General features: G+C 45.4%; 1 protein-coding gene across 1 annotated transcript in view; it reads left to right on the forward strand.

Annotated features, from left to right (window-relative positions):
• The window catches only part of OLFML2B (olfactomedin like 2B), a 1,036,708-nt gene that overhangs the window by 451,905 nt on the left and 567,515 nt on the right, over positions 1 to 17,288 (forward strand). The window lies entirely within an intron of this gene.

Raw genomic sequence — 17,288 nt, forward strand, 5'->3', positions numbered from 1 at the left:
CATCCTGCCGCTGCTCGCCTGTCTGCGCTACAGGGTAACTTCGGCCTTCCCGCTCACCGCCTCATATGCGACGGGACCACCAGGTGGAACTCCACTTTGCACATGCTGGACAGACTGTGCGAGCAGCAGCAGGCCATAGTGGAGTTTCAGCTGCAGCACGGATCAGTCGCACTGCGGAACAGCACCACTTCCCCACCAATGACTGGGCCTCCATGCGAGACCTGTGTTACTTGTTGGGCTGTTTTGAGTACTCCACCAACATGGCCAGTGGCGATGACGCAGTTTATCAGCGTTACAATACCACTTCTATGTCTCCTTGAGAAAACACTTAGGGCGATGATGGAAGAGGAGGTGGCCCAGGAAGAGGAGGAGGAGGAGGAAGAGGGGTCATTTTTAGCACTTTCAGGCCAGTCTCTTAGAAGTGACTCAGAGGGAGTTTTTTTGCAACAGTAGAGGCCAGGTACAAATGTGGCCAGACAGGGCCCACTACTGGAGGACGAGGAGGACGAGGATGAGGAGGAGGTGGATGAGGATGAGGATGAAGCATGTTCACAGCGGGGTGGCACCCAACGCAGCTCGGGCCCATCACTGGTGCGTGGCTGGGGGGAAACGGAGGACGATGACGATACGCCTCCCACAGAGGACAGCTTGTCCTTACCTCTGTGAAGCCTGGCACACATGAGCGACTACATGCTGCAGTGCCTGCGCAATGACAGCAAAGTTGCCCACATTTTAACGTGTGCGGACTACTGGGTTGCCACCCTGCTGGATCCTCGGTACAAAGACAATGTGCCCACCTTACTTCCTGCACTGGAGCGTGATAGGAAGATGCGCAAGTACAAGCGCACGTTGGTACACACGCTACTGAGAGCATTCCCAAATGTCAAAGGGGAACAAGTGGAAGCCCAAGGCGAAGGCAGAGGAGGAGCAAGAGGTCGCCAATGCAGCTGTGTCACGGCCAGCTCCTCTGAGGGCAGGGTTAGCATGGCAGAGATGTGGAAAAGTTTTGTCACCACGCCACAGCTAACTGCACCACCACCTGATACGGAACGTGTTAACAGGAGGCAACATTTCACTAACATGGTGGAACAGTACGTGTGCACACCCCTCCACGTACTGACTGATGGTTCGGCCCCATTCAACTTCTGGGTCTCCAAATTGTCACGTGGCCAGAGCTAGCCTTTTATGCCTTGGAGGTGCTGGCCTGCCCGGCGGCCAGCGTTTTGTCTGAACGTGTATTCAGCACGGCAGGGGGCGTCATTACAGACAAACGCAGCCGCTTGTCTACAGCCAATGTGGACAAGCTGACGTTCATAAAAATGAACCAGGCATGGATCCCACAGGAATTGTCCACCCCTTGTGCAGATTAGACATTTATAACTACCTCCCCTTAACCATATATTGTATTTTGTACTCCAGGGCACTTCCTCATTCAATCCTCTTTTTTTAATTTTACCATTATATTGCGGGGCAACCCAAAGTTGAATGAACCTCTCCTCTGTCTGGTGCCCGGGCCTAAAAATATCTGACAATGGCCTGTTCCAGTGGTGGGTGACATGAAGCCTGATTCTCTGCTATGGAACCTCTCTCCTCTGTCTGGGTGCCGGGGCCTAAAAATATCTGACAGTGGCCTGTTCCAGTGGTGGGTGACATTAAGCCTGATTCTCTGCTATGGGACCTCTCTCCTCTGTCTGGGTGCCGGGGCCTAAAAATATCTGACAGTGGCCTGTTCCAGGTGGTGGGTGACATGAAGCCTGATTCTCTGCTATGGGACCTCTCTCCTCTGTCTGGGTGCCGGGGCCTAAAAATATCTGACAGTGGCCTGTTCCAGTGGTGGGTGACATGAAGCCTGATTCTCTGCTATGACATGAAGCCGTGAATCTCTGCTATGGGACCTCTCTCCTCTGTCTGGGTTGCCGAGGCCTAAAAATATCTGACAGTGGCCTTTTCCAGTGTGGGTGACATGAAGCCTGATTCTCTGCTATGACATGAAGCCTGATTCTCTGCTATGGAACCTCTCTCCTCTGTCTGGGTGCCGGGGCATAAAAATATCTGACAGTGGCCTGTTCCAGTGGTGGGTGACATGAAGCCTGATTCTCTGCTATGACATGAAGCCTGATTCTCTGCTATGGGACCTATCCCCTCTGTCTGGGTGCCGGGGCCTAAAAATATCTGACAGTGGCCTGTTCCAGTGTTGGGTGACAGGAAGCCTGATTCTCTGCTATGACATGAAGCCTGATTCTCTGCTATGGGACCTCTCTCCTCTGTCTGGGTGCCGGGGCCTAAATATCTCACAGTGGCCTGTTCCAGTGGTGGGTGACATGAAGCCTGATTCTCTGCTATGGGACCTCTCTCCAATTGATATTGGTTATTTTTTTTATTTATTTTTTTAAAATTAATTTACCTATCCATATTTGTTTTCAGGGGATTTACCAACATTTTGCTGCCTTTTGCAGCCCTCTAGCCCTTTCCTGGGCTATTTTACAGCCTTTTTAGTGCCGAAAAGTTCGGGTCCCCATTGACTTCAATGGGGTTCGGGTTCGGGCTGAAGTTCGGGTCGAGTTCGGATCCCGAACCCGAACATTTTCGGTTAGTTCTCGCTGAACTTCTCGAACCCGAACATCAAGGTGTTCGCTCAACTCTACTCATATTCGTGATCTCATGGCTTTCCCCGTCCACCTGGCTCTGATTTACAGCTTTTTCCATATGAATCAGCAGCAGGTGGGCAGTTAGAGCCAGGAGCTCATAATTAGGGGAACTCACCATTATGCACTGGAGTTGTTCATTACAAGATTTTTGCAAAACAGCTGGATCAATTAAAGAAAGTGACCTAACATTTTGCTAAGGAGACCTGTTACTAGTGTATGTTGCCCTTAGTTAGGACTTCATAATACTGGTGACAGATTACCTATAACACCTTAGTGACCACCCATACGTGTTTTTACGGCGGTCCCTAAGCGGCCTTAGACTGGGCTGCCGCTTTTTTACTGTGGACCAGTCTAAGCGCTGAATGGGTCCCCCCGTGCAGCGGGGAGCGCAGACCCTGCTCACATGAGAGCCGCGGCCCTGCTCTAGCAGCCCAGACTGGCAGGAGTGCCGATCCGGGCTGTTTAACACTTTACATGCCACGGGTAATGGTGCCCGCCGCATGTAAAATGCTAACAGAGGGAGCGGACTCCCTCTGTCTCACATCAGCACCCTGCAAATGCGATCGCGGGGTGCCGATGTGTTTGAAGGGTACCTTGCATCTGTTGTAGACAATGGTCCCAGCTGTAGTAATTTCCAGCAGGCTGTGACTCTCTGGCGTAGAGAGGTCAATGTTAGATTAGCATTGCCATTAAAATGCAATGCACTATTGGGATAATGCACTGCATTTTAAAAGCAATCAAAATACTATCTGTTATAGTCCCCTTGAGGGACTATTAAGTTATAAAAAAATTAAATACATTTTTTAAATAAAAAAATTCCATAAAGAAAATACGCTGCTGCAAAATTATCAACGTTTAGGTTGGTAAAATTGGGGCTTCCAAACCCCGCCCATAGGAAAGCACTGATTCCACCCAGGACCTCCCATTTTTGGGCAGGGTTATCATTCACCATGCCCACTTTCAGCCTGGGACAGCCCGAATTTGAAAATCAGGGACAGTCCCTGCAAATTCGGGACAGTAGGCAACTATGCTGCTGTGTAGGGGCTATAAGGGGTCATGACTGCTGTGTGGGGGCACAAAGGGGGCATTATACTTTGTAAGGGTACTAAGGGGAAATAAACACTGTGTGGGACACTAGTGTTGATCGCGAATATTCTAATCGTGAATTTTCATTGTGAATATTGGCACTTTGCGATAATCCGCGAATATCTAGAATATAGTGCTATATCTTCGTAATCGTGAATATTCTAGATTTTTTTTTTATCAGTACCCATGATCCCTCACTGCTTCTTGCTTGTGGGCCAATGAGAAGGCTGCAATATCTTTGACTTTAGGAGTAGTGTTGATCACGATTTTTCCAATTGCTGATTTTTGCAATCAAGAAAATAATGACTGGAGATCACGAATTCTCGAATATATGATGAATATTCGCTCAAATATTCAAGAAATATCACAAATTTGAATATTGCCCCTGCCGCTCATCACTGTGGGACACTAGTGTAGCATACAGGGTACAGGTGGCATACTATAAAGTAAACTCTTGACTTCTTGACTCCTCCTCCAGTTCTAGTAAGCATTTTTTTTTTTTTTTTTTTTTTTACATGACTGAGTGTCACGGATGGTGTTGCAAAAAGCTGGAACTTATAAATAAACATCCGACTGGCTTGATCCCAAACTAAGGAGCATATGGGTGAGCCCTATAAAACCCTTAGAGCTCTCCCAGACTGCTATGCCCATGCAAAGGTCTATATGGTAGACGATTGCATGCCCTCGTACTTTATATTATGTGACACCTGAAAACCCTATAATAGTGAGGGGACACGACCACCGGCTCCCTGCACTTAATACGGACGGAGTCAAGGTCACCTACAATCAAGCCAGCAAGGAACCACAAATAAAGGAAACAGACTTATCTGAGGAATCAGGAGAAGCAGCCTCCAGCAGTGAACACAATCCAGGAAGAAGTATAAACCGCAAAGTGAGGCAGTATGGGAGGGAAAATAAAGGGAGACAATCAGTGCAAATAGGTGACAGCTGGGAGAAGGAAAGGATATGAGAAAGTGAAACCAAAACAAAGAACATCATACAACAGGTAGAGAAGAACGTCTGCCAGATTTTCTCACAGAACTGGCGGTGACAGTACCCCTCCCTCTACGGGTAGACTCTGGACACTCAGATCCCACCTTCTCAGGATGAGACCTATGGAAAGCCCTGATGAGTCGAGTGTCCTTATTGTCCGCCACTGGAACCCACATCCTCTCCTCAGGACCATAACCCTCCCAATGAACGAGGTACTGGAGAGAACCGCGGATAATGCGAGAATCCACAATACTAGAGACATGAAATTCAAGATTACCATCAACAACAATCGGAGGAGGAGCCAAAGAGGAGGGTACAGTGGGTTGGACATAAGGTTTTAATAGGGACCTGTGAAAAACATTATGGATCTTCCAAGTCTAAAGAAGATCAAGACGGAAGACAACGGGATTGATGACGGACAAGATCTTGTAAGGCCCAATAAACCTAGGACCCAACTTCCAGGAGGGAACCTTCAGTTTGATATTCTTTGTAGACAACCACACCAGATACCCCACATTCAGGTCCGGACCAGGCACACGTCTCTTATCCGCCACACGCTTATATCTCAGACTCTCACTCATCCTCTTCAGATTACCCTGAATCTTTTGCCAAATAAATGACAAAGACGAGGAAAATCTCTCCTCATCAGGTAAACCAGAAGACCCCTCTCCAGAGAATGTCCCAAACTGTGAATGAAACCCATATGCACCAAAAAATGGTGACTTATCAGAGGACTCCTGACGACGGTTATTTAAAGCAAACTCAGCAAGGGACAAAAAAGAACACCAATCCTCCTGATTCTCCGCCACAAAACAGCGCAGATATGTCTCCAGATTCTGATTGACGCAATCGGTCTGACCATTCGACTGCGGGTGAAAAGCAGAAGAGAACGACAACCGAACCCCCAAGCGTGAACAGAAGGCCTTCCAGAATCTGGAAACAAATTGCATGCCCCTATCAGAAACGATGTCTGAAGGAATGCCATGCAATTTAACAATGTGATCAACAAACACTTGCGCCAGCGTCTTAGCATTGGGTAACCCAGGAAATGGAATGAAATGCGCCATTTTGCTAAAATGGTCCACTACTACCTAAATCACAGTCTTCCCCGAGGAACGAGGCAGGTCCGTAATAAAGTCCATGGACAGATGCGTCCAAGGACGGGAAGGAATGGGTAACGGGAGGAGAGAACCCGATGGCCGTGAATGAGGGACCGTGGCACGAGCACAGGTCTCGCAGGCTGCCACAAAACCCTCAACCGTCTTACGAAGAGCCGGCCACCAGAATCTCCGAGCAATGAGATCCACTGTGGCTCTGCTCCCCGGGTGCCCATCAAGGACAGTATAGTGGTGCTCCTTAAAAACCTTGTGTCGTAAAGCGAGAGGCACAAACAACCTCCCAGGGGGACAAAGATCAGGAGCCTCTGCCTGGGCTGCCTGAACCTCTGCCTCCAAATCAGGAAAAAGAGCAGAGACGACCACCCCTTCAGCCAAAATGGGACCCGGGTCTTCAAAGTTCCCCCCTCCCGGAAAACAACGTGACAGGTCATCTGCCTTCACATTTTTAACCCCAGGGCGGAACGTAACAACAAAATTAAACCTAGAAAAGAACAAAGACCATCTGGCCTGTCTCGGGTTCAGACGCTTGGCCGATTCCAAGTAGGCCAGATTCTTATGGTCTGTAAACACGGTAATAGGGTGTCTGGCTCCCTCTAACCAATGGCGCCATTCCTCAAAAGATAATTTGATGGCCAACAACTCCCTATCTCTCACATGGTAATTTCTCTCTGCAGAGGAGAGTTTCCTTGAGAAAAAGGCACACGGTCGCCATTTGGCAGGAGAGGGACCCTGAGATAAGACCGCACCCACACCCACCTCAGAAGCGTCCACCTCAACAATAAAAGGTAGAGAGACATCAGGTTGTACCAAAATGGGAGCGGAAGCAAAACTCTCTTTGATACTAGAAAAGGCTTTAAGCGCATCTACCAACCACAAAGAAAAATCTACCCCCTTTTTAGTCATATCAGTGAGTGGCTTAACAACAGAGGAATATTTCAAAATGAACTTTCTGTAATAATTGGCAAAACCCAAAAACCGCATCAGCGCCTTCTGATTCTCAGGAAACTCCCAATCAAGCACAGCGCGGACCTTCTCAGGGTCCATGCGAAAACCAGAAACGGAGAGAAGAAAACCAAGAAATTGAATCTCCGGAGCCGCAAACACACATTTTTCCAGTTTAACGTACAATTTATTATCCCGCAGAATCAGCAAGACCTGACGTAGGTGGTCTCGATAAATCTTGAAATCAGGAGAAAAAATCTAAATGTCATCCAGATACACCAATACAAATTTCCCCAATAAATGATAAAAAATGTTGTTTACAAAATGTTGGAAGACGGCCGGAACAGTCATCAAACCAAAGGGCATAACCAAATTCTCGAAATGACCCTCAGGGGTATTGAAGGCCGTCTTCCATTCGTCCCCTTCCCTGACCCTGACTAGGTTGTATGCCCCTCTTAAATCCAACTTAGAAAAAACCTTAGCCCCAACAATCTGTTTAAACAGGTCCGGGATCAGAGGAAGCGGATATGGGTCACGAACCGTGATACGGTTCAGCTCCCTGAAATCCAGACAAGGTCTTAAAGAACCATCTTTTTTCTTAACCAAAAAAAACCCAGCAGCAACAGGTGACTTCGAGGGTCGGATGTGTCCCTTTCTCAGGCTCTCAGAGATATAAGTACGCATAGCGACTCTTTCAGGTTGGGAGAGATTGTATAAACGTGATTTTGGCAGTTTGGCGCCTGGGATGAGATTAATAGGGCAGTCGTACTCCCAATGCGGGGGCAACTCCTGGACACCACTCTCGGAAAACACATCCGAAAATTCAGAGAGAAAAGATGGCACAGTCTTGGTAGAAATCTCTGAAAGAGACGCCGCGAGACAATTCTCTCTGCAAAACTCACTCCAACAATTTTTTTTGCCTTGCTTGCCAATCAATGGTGGGGTTATGTTTAGTGAGCCAGGGTAGCCCCAACACTAGAGGAGTAGGTAATCCGCTTAAGACGAAACATGACATATCCTCAACATGAGCGTCACCCACAATCAAACGGATATTGTGAACTATGCCCTCTAATGATCTTTGAGAAAGTGCAGCGGAATCAATAGCAAAAACAGGTATATCCTTTTCCAAAGTGCATACCTGGAAACCATGCGTTATTGCAAATTGATTATCAATGAGATTGAAAGCTGCTCCACTATCTACAAAAATCTCACAAACAATGTTCTTGCTGTCTAGCGCCACCCTGCCAGGTAGGAGAAAACGGGAACTACAAGTAAATGACAAACCTTCAATTTCCGCATCAACCTTGCCAATAGTAGCAAATGGAAAGTTTTTAGAGGGTTTTTTTCTTTTTCTTTTTCTTTTATTACCCTCAGAAAACTCCATGAATCTCCTAGAGGGGCAAACATTAGCCAAATGATTTATACCCCCACAACAGAAACAAACCCTCCTCTGAGAGCTGAATCCTCTACTATCAGAGGCAAGCAAACCCAACTGCATGGCCTCCTCCTCAGAGGGGATTGAGAGAGACTGAGACCCCTGTGCACTGAATGAGACAGCCCCACTGTCCTTGGACTAAATATGACAGGAAGGAGTCATCTCCTCTCTCTCTCTAAGACGCCTGTCAATACGAACAGCTAGAGACATGGCAGACTCTAACGATGCTGGTCTCTCATGAAAAGCAAATGCATCTTTCAATCTTTCCGAAAGACCATGGCAAAATTGACTTCGGAGTGCAGCATCATTCCAACCAGTATCAGCTGCCCATCTCCGAAATTCAGAACAATATATCTCTGTGGACTATTTACCCTGGCATAAAAGACGCAGTTTAGATTCAGCCAGAGCAATACGATCCGGGTCATCATATATCTGCCCCGACCGGCAGCGAAAAGGCCCAAGACTGAGCGTTATCCCTGAGCAGCGAGATGATGATCCCCACCCTCTGCTCCTCATCACCAGAGGAATGGGGAAGTAGGCGAAAATGGAGTTTGTAAGCCTCTCTAAAGCAAACAAAATTCTCACTACCCCCGGAGAACGTATCCGGAAGCGAGATCTTAAGCTCGGAACAAACTCCATGAACGCAAGCAGAACCGGTCACCTGAAACTGAGACACAGTTTTAGGGAGATCTGCTACCTCCAGTGAAAGACCTTGCATGCAGTCAATCAAGGCTGAAACCGGATCCATGCTTAAGACGGTTATGGCGGTTTATAATGTCACGGAGGTGTTGCAGAAAGCTGGAACTTATAAATAAACATCCGACTGGCTTGATCCCAAACTAAGGAGCATATGGGTGATGCCTATAAAACCCCTAGAGCTCTCCCTGACTGCTATGCCCATGCAAAGGTCTTTATGGTAAACGATTGCATGCCCTCGTACCTTATACTTTGTGACACCTGAAAACCCTATAATAGTGAGGGGACACGACCACCGGCTCCCTGCACTTAATACGGACGGAGTCAAGGTCACCTACAATCAAGCCAGCAAGGAACCACAAATAAAGGAAACAGACTTATCTGAGGAATCAGGAGAAGTAGCCTCCAGCAGTGAACACAATCCAGGAAAGTATAAACCGCAAAGTGAGGCAGTATGGGAGGGAATATAAAGGGAGACAATCAGTGCAAATAGGTGACAGCTGGGAGAAGGAAAGGAGATGAGAAAGTGAAACCAAAATAAAGAACATCATACAACAGGTAGAGAAGAACGTCTGCCAGATCTTCTCACAGAGCTGGCGGTGACACTGAGTGTGTGGGGGGTTGTATGGCAAGAGTGATTGGTCTTGACTAGGAGGGGCTGTTGTGGGGAAGTTCATTGGGGGTAAAAGGGGTTCATTAAAGAATTTGCAATGGGGCCAAGCCTTTTCCTGTTACATCCCTGTATGTAAGTGTATGTACATGATATTGTGGTCTTCACATACCTTTTGTCATAAATTAATGTTAATATTGAGGCATCTATGGAGCTACAGTACATCATATTTACTCCTATACTCTTCTCTGTAATAAATGTTTATTAAATTAAAAAAATTCCATTAAAAAATATGCTTTTTTTCATTGAAAATACGCAACAACCCAGACTACATAAATATCACATAAATTATCCCCTATGCCATAAAAAAAATTAAAGAAAAAGACAGAATTGCAAATTTATTCTTAGTTGCCACTGAAAAAACTTCATAACAAGCGATCAAAAAGCACCATTTACTCGAAAATGATACCAATGAAAAATACAAGTCGTCCCGCAAAAATAAAGCCCTCACACAACTCCATATATTTTTTTTTTTAAAGTTAAAGGGGTTTTATTGCAAAAAAGTAGTAAAACGTAAAACCAAACTATATGTATTTGGTATCACTGTAATCATTCTGACCAAGAGAATATAGATATTATGTTGTTTATACCAAAAAATTAACACTGTAAAATTTGTAAAAACGCAGTGGCAGTATTGCTTTATTTCCCATCTCCTTCCCAGAAAGAGTTAATAAAAGTTATTTAGAAAGTTTTGCGTACCCCAAAATGGCGCCATTAAAAACTACAACATGTCCCGCAAAAAAAAAACCTCATAAAGCTATATAGACAGAAAAATAAGAACGTTATAGCTCTTGGAACGCGACGATGAAAAAAGGAAGAAAAATGCTTGGTCATAAAGGCCCAAACAGGCTTGGTCACTAAGGGGTTAACAGCAGTGCTGTACACTACCACTATATGAAGCTCATATTATACCAACAGTGACATAATAACAGATCTATACATAAAGAATTCCAAGTAAAACTGCTATAGGATATAGCAAACATTGCAGGTTGTACCAAGTTTGAAAGTTTAGAAATAGCCAAGTGATGTACTTGGCAATCTCTTGCAGTCCCACAGAGAATCCATCAGGAAGGGGGAATAGGACACCAGTTCTCTGGATTAGAGAGCTTCCCAGGGGTCGTACCCCATTAATGAGTTAAATATCAGCTTTCCTGTGGAAAGGGAATAACTTTCAAAATCTAGCATAACCCCTTTAAGAGATGTGGTACTCACAAGCATTTTATGATCCTCTAAATCTTGCCTTTATCTACTATTTAACCTAACTGATTTTGAACAGGTTTATACTGTAGAGAGATTTATAGCAGAGGAGCACAACCTTTTTTTAACCACTCCCAAGGGCTGCAATAAAACATAAATGGCTATCATCATCTGAGACATTTATGGCTTATCAAAAATATGTGCCATAAATGTGTGATAAGTGCAGGTTCCACCAACCAATACCACTTAAAACTTTATGAGTTGATGCAACTGTAGCCACCAATGTGTAAAAATATTCCAACATACTGTATATCTGGAAATCAAGGACTGTTTTTGTGCTCACCCTAAGGGCTCGTTCACACGAACATGTGAAGCCCGTGCCCGTGCTGTGGACGGCAAATTGCACGGGCACCATCCATGGGGCAGGCACATGGGGATAGCAGACCTATTCACTTGAATGGGTCCGCGATCTTCCGTTCCGCAAAAATATAGAGCAAGTTCTATCTTTTTGCAGTGCGGAAGCACGGAACGGAACCCCAGAAAGCACTCCGTAGTGCTTCTGTAGTATTTAGTTCCGTTCTTCCGTTCCGCACCGTTCCGACCCATTAAAATGAATGGGTCCGCATCCGTGATGCGGAATGGCCACGGAACGGTGCCCGTGTATTGAGGATCCGCAAATGCGGTCCGCAGTACAGCTACAGGCATCACATGTTCGTGTGAACGATCCCTAAACAGTATGTTTTCCTACACCAAGGTGTGTGGGGGGGGGTCACAGGTGTCAGAATGATTGAACACCCCCCCCCCCCTCCATGTGTTGCTATTTGGAATGCTACACCAACTAATTTATTATCTAGGGGTGTAGATTTTTTTGCATGAGGCACATAAAAATGAAGAAAGGCATAGCTCATTTTATTACCCTATTTCCCCCCATTTTCTGAAATATTCCTAGTGTGGCCTTAATCCTGTGTTGGGAAACAAAACATAGCCAAAAAAAAGGAGCACCCAATGTCTCTTAGGTCACAAATTTAGTTTGAAAATGTTTCAGGCCCCATTGCACACTTGTATAGGTATGGAGCTCTGAAAAATTATAACAATCTCCCGTAAACTACAACATTTTACAAACTACACCCACAAGTTATTAAAACTGATTTTACAAAATTTGTTAATGATTTAGGTGTGCCATAGGAATTAAAGCAGAATGTAATGTGTAGTGGCAGTGATACTGGCCATCTTTATATTATACTTTACTGAAATCATATATTTCTATAATAAAATAGATCTAAAGTGGCCCATTTTATGCCTTAGCAACGCTCCCTGTCTTCTGTTTACTTAACCCCTTAGGTACTTAGGACGTACCGGTACGCCACGTTTGCCGAGTCCTTAAGGACTCAGGACGTACCGGTACGTCCTAACTTTAAATCGCGATTGCGGCGCGGCAGGGGTTAATCGCAACAGGATGTCCGCTGAAATCATTCAGCGGGCATCCTGTCACAACGCCGGCGGGAAGTCATGTGACAATCCCCGCATCGGCGATCGCAGCAAACCGCAGGTCAATTCAGACCTGCGGTTTGCTGCATTTCCGGTCCATTCGGGTCTCCGGTGACCCGATGAACCAGAAAAGGACTGTGATCGGTGGTGTGATTACACACCACCAATCACAGTCCGCGCATTTGGAAGAGGCGGTGCTGGCCGTGGTGCTGATTGGTGGTGGCGGTGCTGTCCATGGTGCTGATTGGTGCGGGAAGAGAGGAGGGAGATTCAAACTCCCGCCGCTCCTCTCTCCCCTCCTCTTCCTGTTTCAGACCTGCACCGTCCAGCACCGTCCTCACCAGCTCCTGCGATCCCCCCGTCACCGGCACCCATCATCCTCCTGCACCCATCACCCTCCATGTAGGTTAGGGTCAGTGAGGGAGAGGCACCGTTAGGCAGGGATAGAAGGGAAAAGTTAGTTAGGAAAAAAAAAACACTTTATCTAAATTTGTTTTCTAGCTTTGAGACCCTAGAACCCCCCCCTGCCACTTGACTCCGAGAGCCCCAGTGAGGATGAGGATGACCCCACGTTCCTCTTGTCATTCGCATCCTCCTCATCATCATCTGATGACGATGAGCCCCAAAGGCGTCAGAGAGGCCGCCAGGCGGAGCCAGGGGCCCCACATGCTAGGGACCCTGTGGCCCACTCTAGTACGAGCCGCCCTGGGGCTCGTACTGGTTTCCCGGCCCACCAAATAAGCCCACCGGAGCCCCCTACCGGTGAACTTAGCTGGTGTCCCCCAGTGGATTTTGAGCCCGAGATTCCGGATTTTGTTGGCAATCCAGGAATCCAGATTCCCACAGTGGGATTCACTGAAATGGCCTTTTTTGTTTTTCAGTGACCCATTTGTGAATCTGATGGTGGAGCAGATGAACCTGTATGCCCAACAGTTCATTGCTCAGCACCCAGGCTCCTTTTTGGCTAGACTCGGTGGCTGGACGGCGGTCAGTGCAGCAGAGATGAGGATGTTTTTGGGCCTCGTGCTGCACATGGGTCTAGTGCAAAAACCCAGTGTCAGACAATACTGGAGTGGGGACGTCCTCTACCAGACCCCAATCTACAGTATGGCCATGACACGCCCCCAGTTTGAGACCATCCGGAAATGTCTGCATTATTCAGATAATACAGCATGTCCCCCCCGAGGTGATCCTGCCCATGACCGTCTGTATAAGATACGGCCGGTCATCGATCACTTCGGGGCCAAATTTGCACAGGCCTACATACCTGGAAGGGAGGTCGCGGTTGATGAGTCTCTCGTTGCGTTCAAGGGGAGACTCAGTTTCCGCCAATACATTCCCACTAAGTGGGCGAGGTATGGCGTGCAAATGCACAAAATTTGTGAGAGTACCTCAGGGTACACTTACAAATTTTGTGTGTATGAGGGGCGAGATTCCCATATTGAACCCCCAGAATGTCCCCCCACTCTGGGTGTTAGCGGGAAACTCGTGTGGGACCTTATGTACCCACTGCTAGATAAGGGTTACCATTTGTACGTGGATAACTTTTATACTAGCATTCCCTTGTTCAGGTGCCTTGCCGCCAGATCCACGTCCGCTTGTTGGACTGTGCAGAAAAATCAAAGCGGCCTCCCTACCTACCCCCCCAGGTACCTATCCCCAGGGGTGAGACCCGTGCCCTTACCAGTGGAAACCTGTTGCTGGTAAGGTATAAGGACAAGAGGGATGTCCTTATACTGTCCACAATCCACGGTAACAGCATCACCCCTGTCTCTGTGCGAGGTACTGCAGAAACGGTCCTCAAGCCCGATTGTATCGTCGACTACAATCGGTATATGGGAGGAGTTGATCTCTCTGATCAAGTCCTCAAGCCATATAATGCCATGCGCAAAACCCGGGCATGGTACAAAAAAGTTGCGGTCTACTTGGTACAGGTTGCCTTGTACAACTCTTTTGTACTATCCTGAAGCGCTGGCAGCACAGGGACATTCCTCCAAATCTATGAGGCAGTCCTCAAGTACCTGATCTTTTCAGACTCGGAAAGAGCAGGCCGGAGTACCTCGGGAATTGGAGGCGCCCGGATCGTCCCTGGCCAACATTTTCCAGGTGTGGTCCCCTATACTGGAAAGAAGGGACGAACCCCAAAAAAGTGCAGAGTGTGTAACAGGAGAGGGATACGGAAGGACACCACCACTCAATGTGACACATGCCCCGATCATCCGGGCCTCTGCGTGATCGATTGCTTCAGGGAGTATCACACTTCCATGGAGTACAAAATTTTTATAATCCCCAACAGTCCCCTAGAGAACATAAAAAACTATGGCTCTCAGACTTTGGAGACACAAAAACATTTTTTTTTCCCAAAAATATTAGTTTTAGTGCAGGCATCCTCAAACTGCATGCCCAGACAACCTACAGCCATCAGCATGGCATGGTGGGAATTGTAGTTTTAAAACATCTGGAGGGCCGCAGTTTGAGAGCCATACATATTGGGCATCGCCGCATCCGTAAAAATCTTCTCTATAAAAATAACATTTAACCCAACCCCCCAGGATGAACAGCTTTAAAAAAACGTGTAAAAAAAAGCACATTTTTTGTCACCTAACATCACAAAAAGTGTAATAGCGACCGATCAAAATGTCATATGCACCTCCAATTAGTGGCAATAAAACCGCCATCTCATTCCTCAAAAAATGAGCCCCTACATTAGATAATCGCCCAACAAAATAATAAAAACTGTAGCTCCCAGTCTATGGAGATACTAAAATAATTTTTTTAAATTCCTAAAATGATAATATAGTGTAAAATCTAAATAGATTTTCAAATGTAGACATATTAGGTATCGCCGCGTCCGTAAGAATCTGCCCTATAAAAATAACATTTGACCAAACCCCTCGAATGAACAGCGTTAAAAATATAAAATAAAAACGGTGCCAAAACACCAATTTTTTGGCAAAATTTCCATTTGAATCCATTTTTTTCCGGTAATAAAGCAAGGGTTAACAGCCAAACAAAACTAAATATTTATTGCCCTGATTCTGTAGTTTTCAGAAACACCCCATATGTGGTCGTAAATGGCTATATAGCCACACGGCAGGGCATAGAACGAAGGAACGCCATATGGTTTCTGGAAGGCAGATTTTGATGGACTGGTTTATTTACACCATGTCCCATTAGAAGCCCCCCCTGATGTAGCCTATTCTAGAAACTCCAAAAAAGTGACCCCATCTAAGAAACTACACCCCTCAAGGTAATCAAAAGTTACTTTACAAACTTTGTTAACCCTTTAGGTGTTCCACAAAACTAAATAGCGAATGTAGAAACAATTTTAGAATTTACATTTTTTGTTACCTTGCCTCAAAAAAGTGTAATATAGAGCAACCAAAAATCATATTTACCCTAAAATAGTCCCAAAACAACAACCACCTTATCTCATAGTTTCCTAGATGGGGTCACTTTTATGGAGTTTCTACTTACTCTAGGGGTGCATCAGGGGGCTTGAAAGGATACATGGTGTAAATAAATCAGTCCAGCAAAATCTGCCTTCCAAAATCCATATGGCGTTCCCCTTCTTTTATGTCCTGCAGTTTAGCCAAATAGTAGTTTACGACCACATATGGGGTGTTTCTGCAAACTACAGAATCAGGGCAACCCATATTGAGTTTTGTTTGGCTGTTAACCCATTTTTTCCAGTAATAAAGTAAGGGTTAAAATGGAAACTTTTCCAAAATATAGAAATTCCAAAATTGTTTCTCCATCTGCCTCTAACTCTTGTGGAACACCTAAATGGTTAATAAAGTTTGTAAACCCAGTTTTGAATACCTTGAGGGGTGTACTTTCTTAGATGGAGTCACTTTTTTGGAATTTGTATTCTAGGGTTGCAACGGGGGGCTTGAAATGGGACATGGTATAAAGAAAACCAGTCCTGCAAAATCTGCCTTCCAAAACCCATATGGCGTTCCCCTCCTTCTATGTCCTCCTGTTTGGCCAAACAGTAGTTTAGGACAACATATGGGGTGTTTTTGCAAACTACAGAATCAGGGCAACCCATATTGAGTTTTGTTTGGCTGTTAACCCATTTTTTCCAGTAATAAAGTAAGGGTTAAAATTGAAACTTTTCAAAAAATAGAAATTCCAAAATTGTTTCTCCATCTGCCATTAACTCTTGCGGAACACCTAAATGGTTAATAAAGTTTGTAAACCCAGTTTTGAATACCTTGAGGGGTGTACTTTCTTAGATGGAGTCACTTTGTTGGAATTTCTATTCTAGGGGTGCAACGGAGGGCTTTAAATGGGACATGGTATAAACAAAACCAGTCCTGCAAAATCTGCCCTCCAAAACCCATATGGAGTTCCCCTCCTTCTATGTCCTCCCGTTTGGCCAAACAGTAGTTTAGGACCACATATAGAGTGTTTTTGCAAACTACAGAATCAGGGCAACCCATATTGAGTTTTGTTTGGCAGTTAACCCTTACTTTATTACTGGAAAAAATAGATTATATTGGAAAATTTTCCCAAAAATCTAAATTCTTAAATTTTATGTCCATTTGCCATGAAGTCTTGTGGAAGACTTAAAGGGTTAACAAAGTTTGTAAAATCAGTTTTGAATACCTTGAGGGGTGTAGTTTCTAAAATGGGGTCATTTTTGGGTGGTTTCTATTACGTAAGCCTCACAAAGTGACTTCAGACCTGGACTGGTCCATAAAAAGTGGGATTTGGAAAATTTCTGAAAAATTTAAAAATTTGCTTCTAAACTTCTAAGCTATGTAACATCCCCAAAAAATAAAATGGCATTCCCAAAATAATACAAACCTGAAGTAGACATATGGGGAATGTAAAGTCATCACAATTTTTGGGGGTATTACTATGTATTACAGAAGTAGAGAAACTGAAACTTTTTTAGTTAAACTTTTTTGACCCAATTTTAGCAGTGTCATGAAGTACAATATGTGACAAACCGCCTGGGTAAGTCAAAGCGTTTTAAAGTTATCAGCACTTAAAGTGACACTGGTCAG

The sequence above is a fragment of the Bufo bufo genome, chromosome 9 (genome assembly GCF_905171765.1).
Source record: "Bufo bufo chromosome 9, aBufBuf1.1, whole genome shotgun sequence".
Lineage (NCBI taxonomy): Eukaryota > Metazoa > Chordata > Amphibia > Anura > Bufonidae > Bufo > Bufo bufo.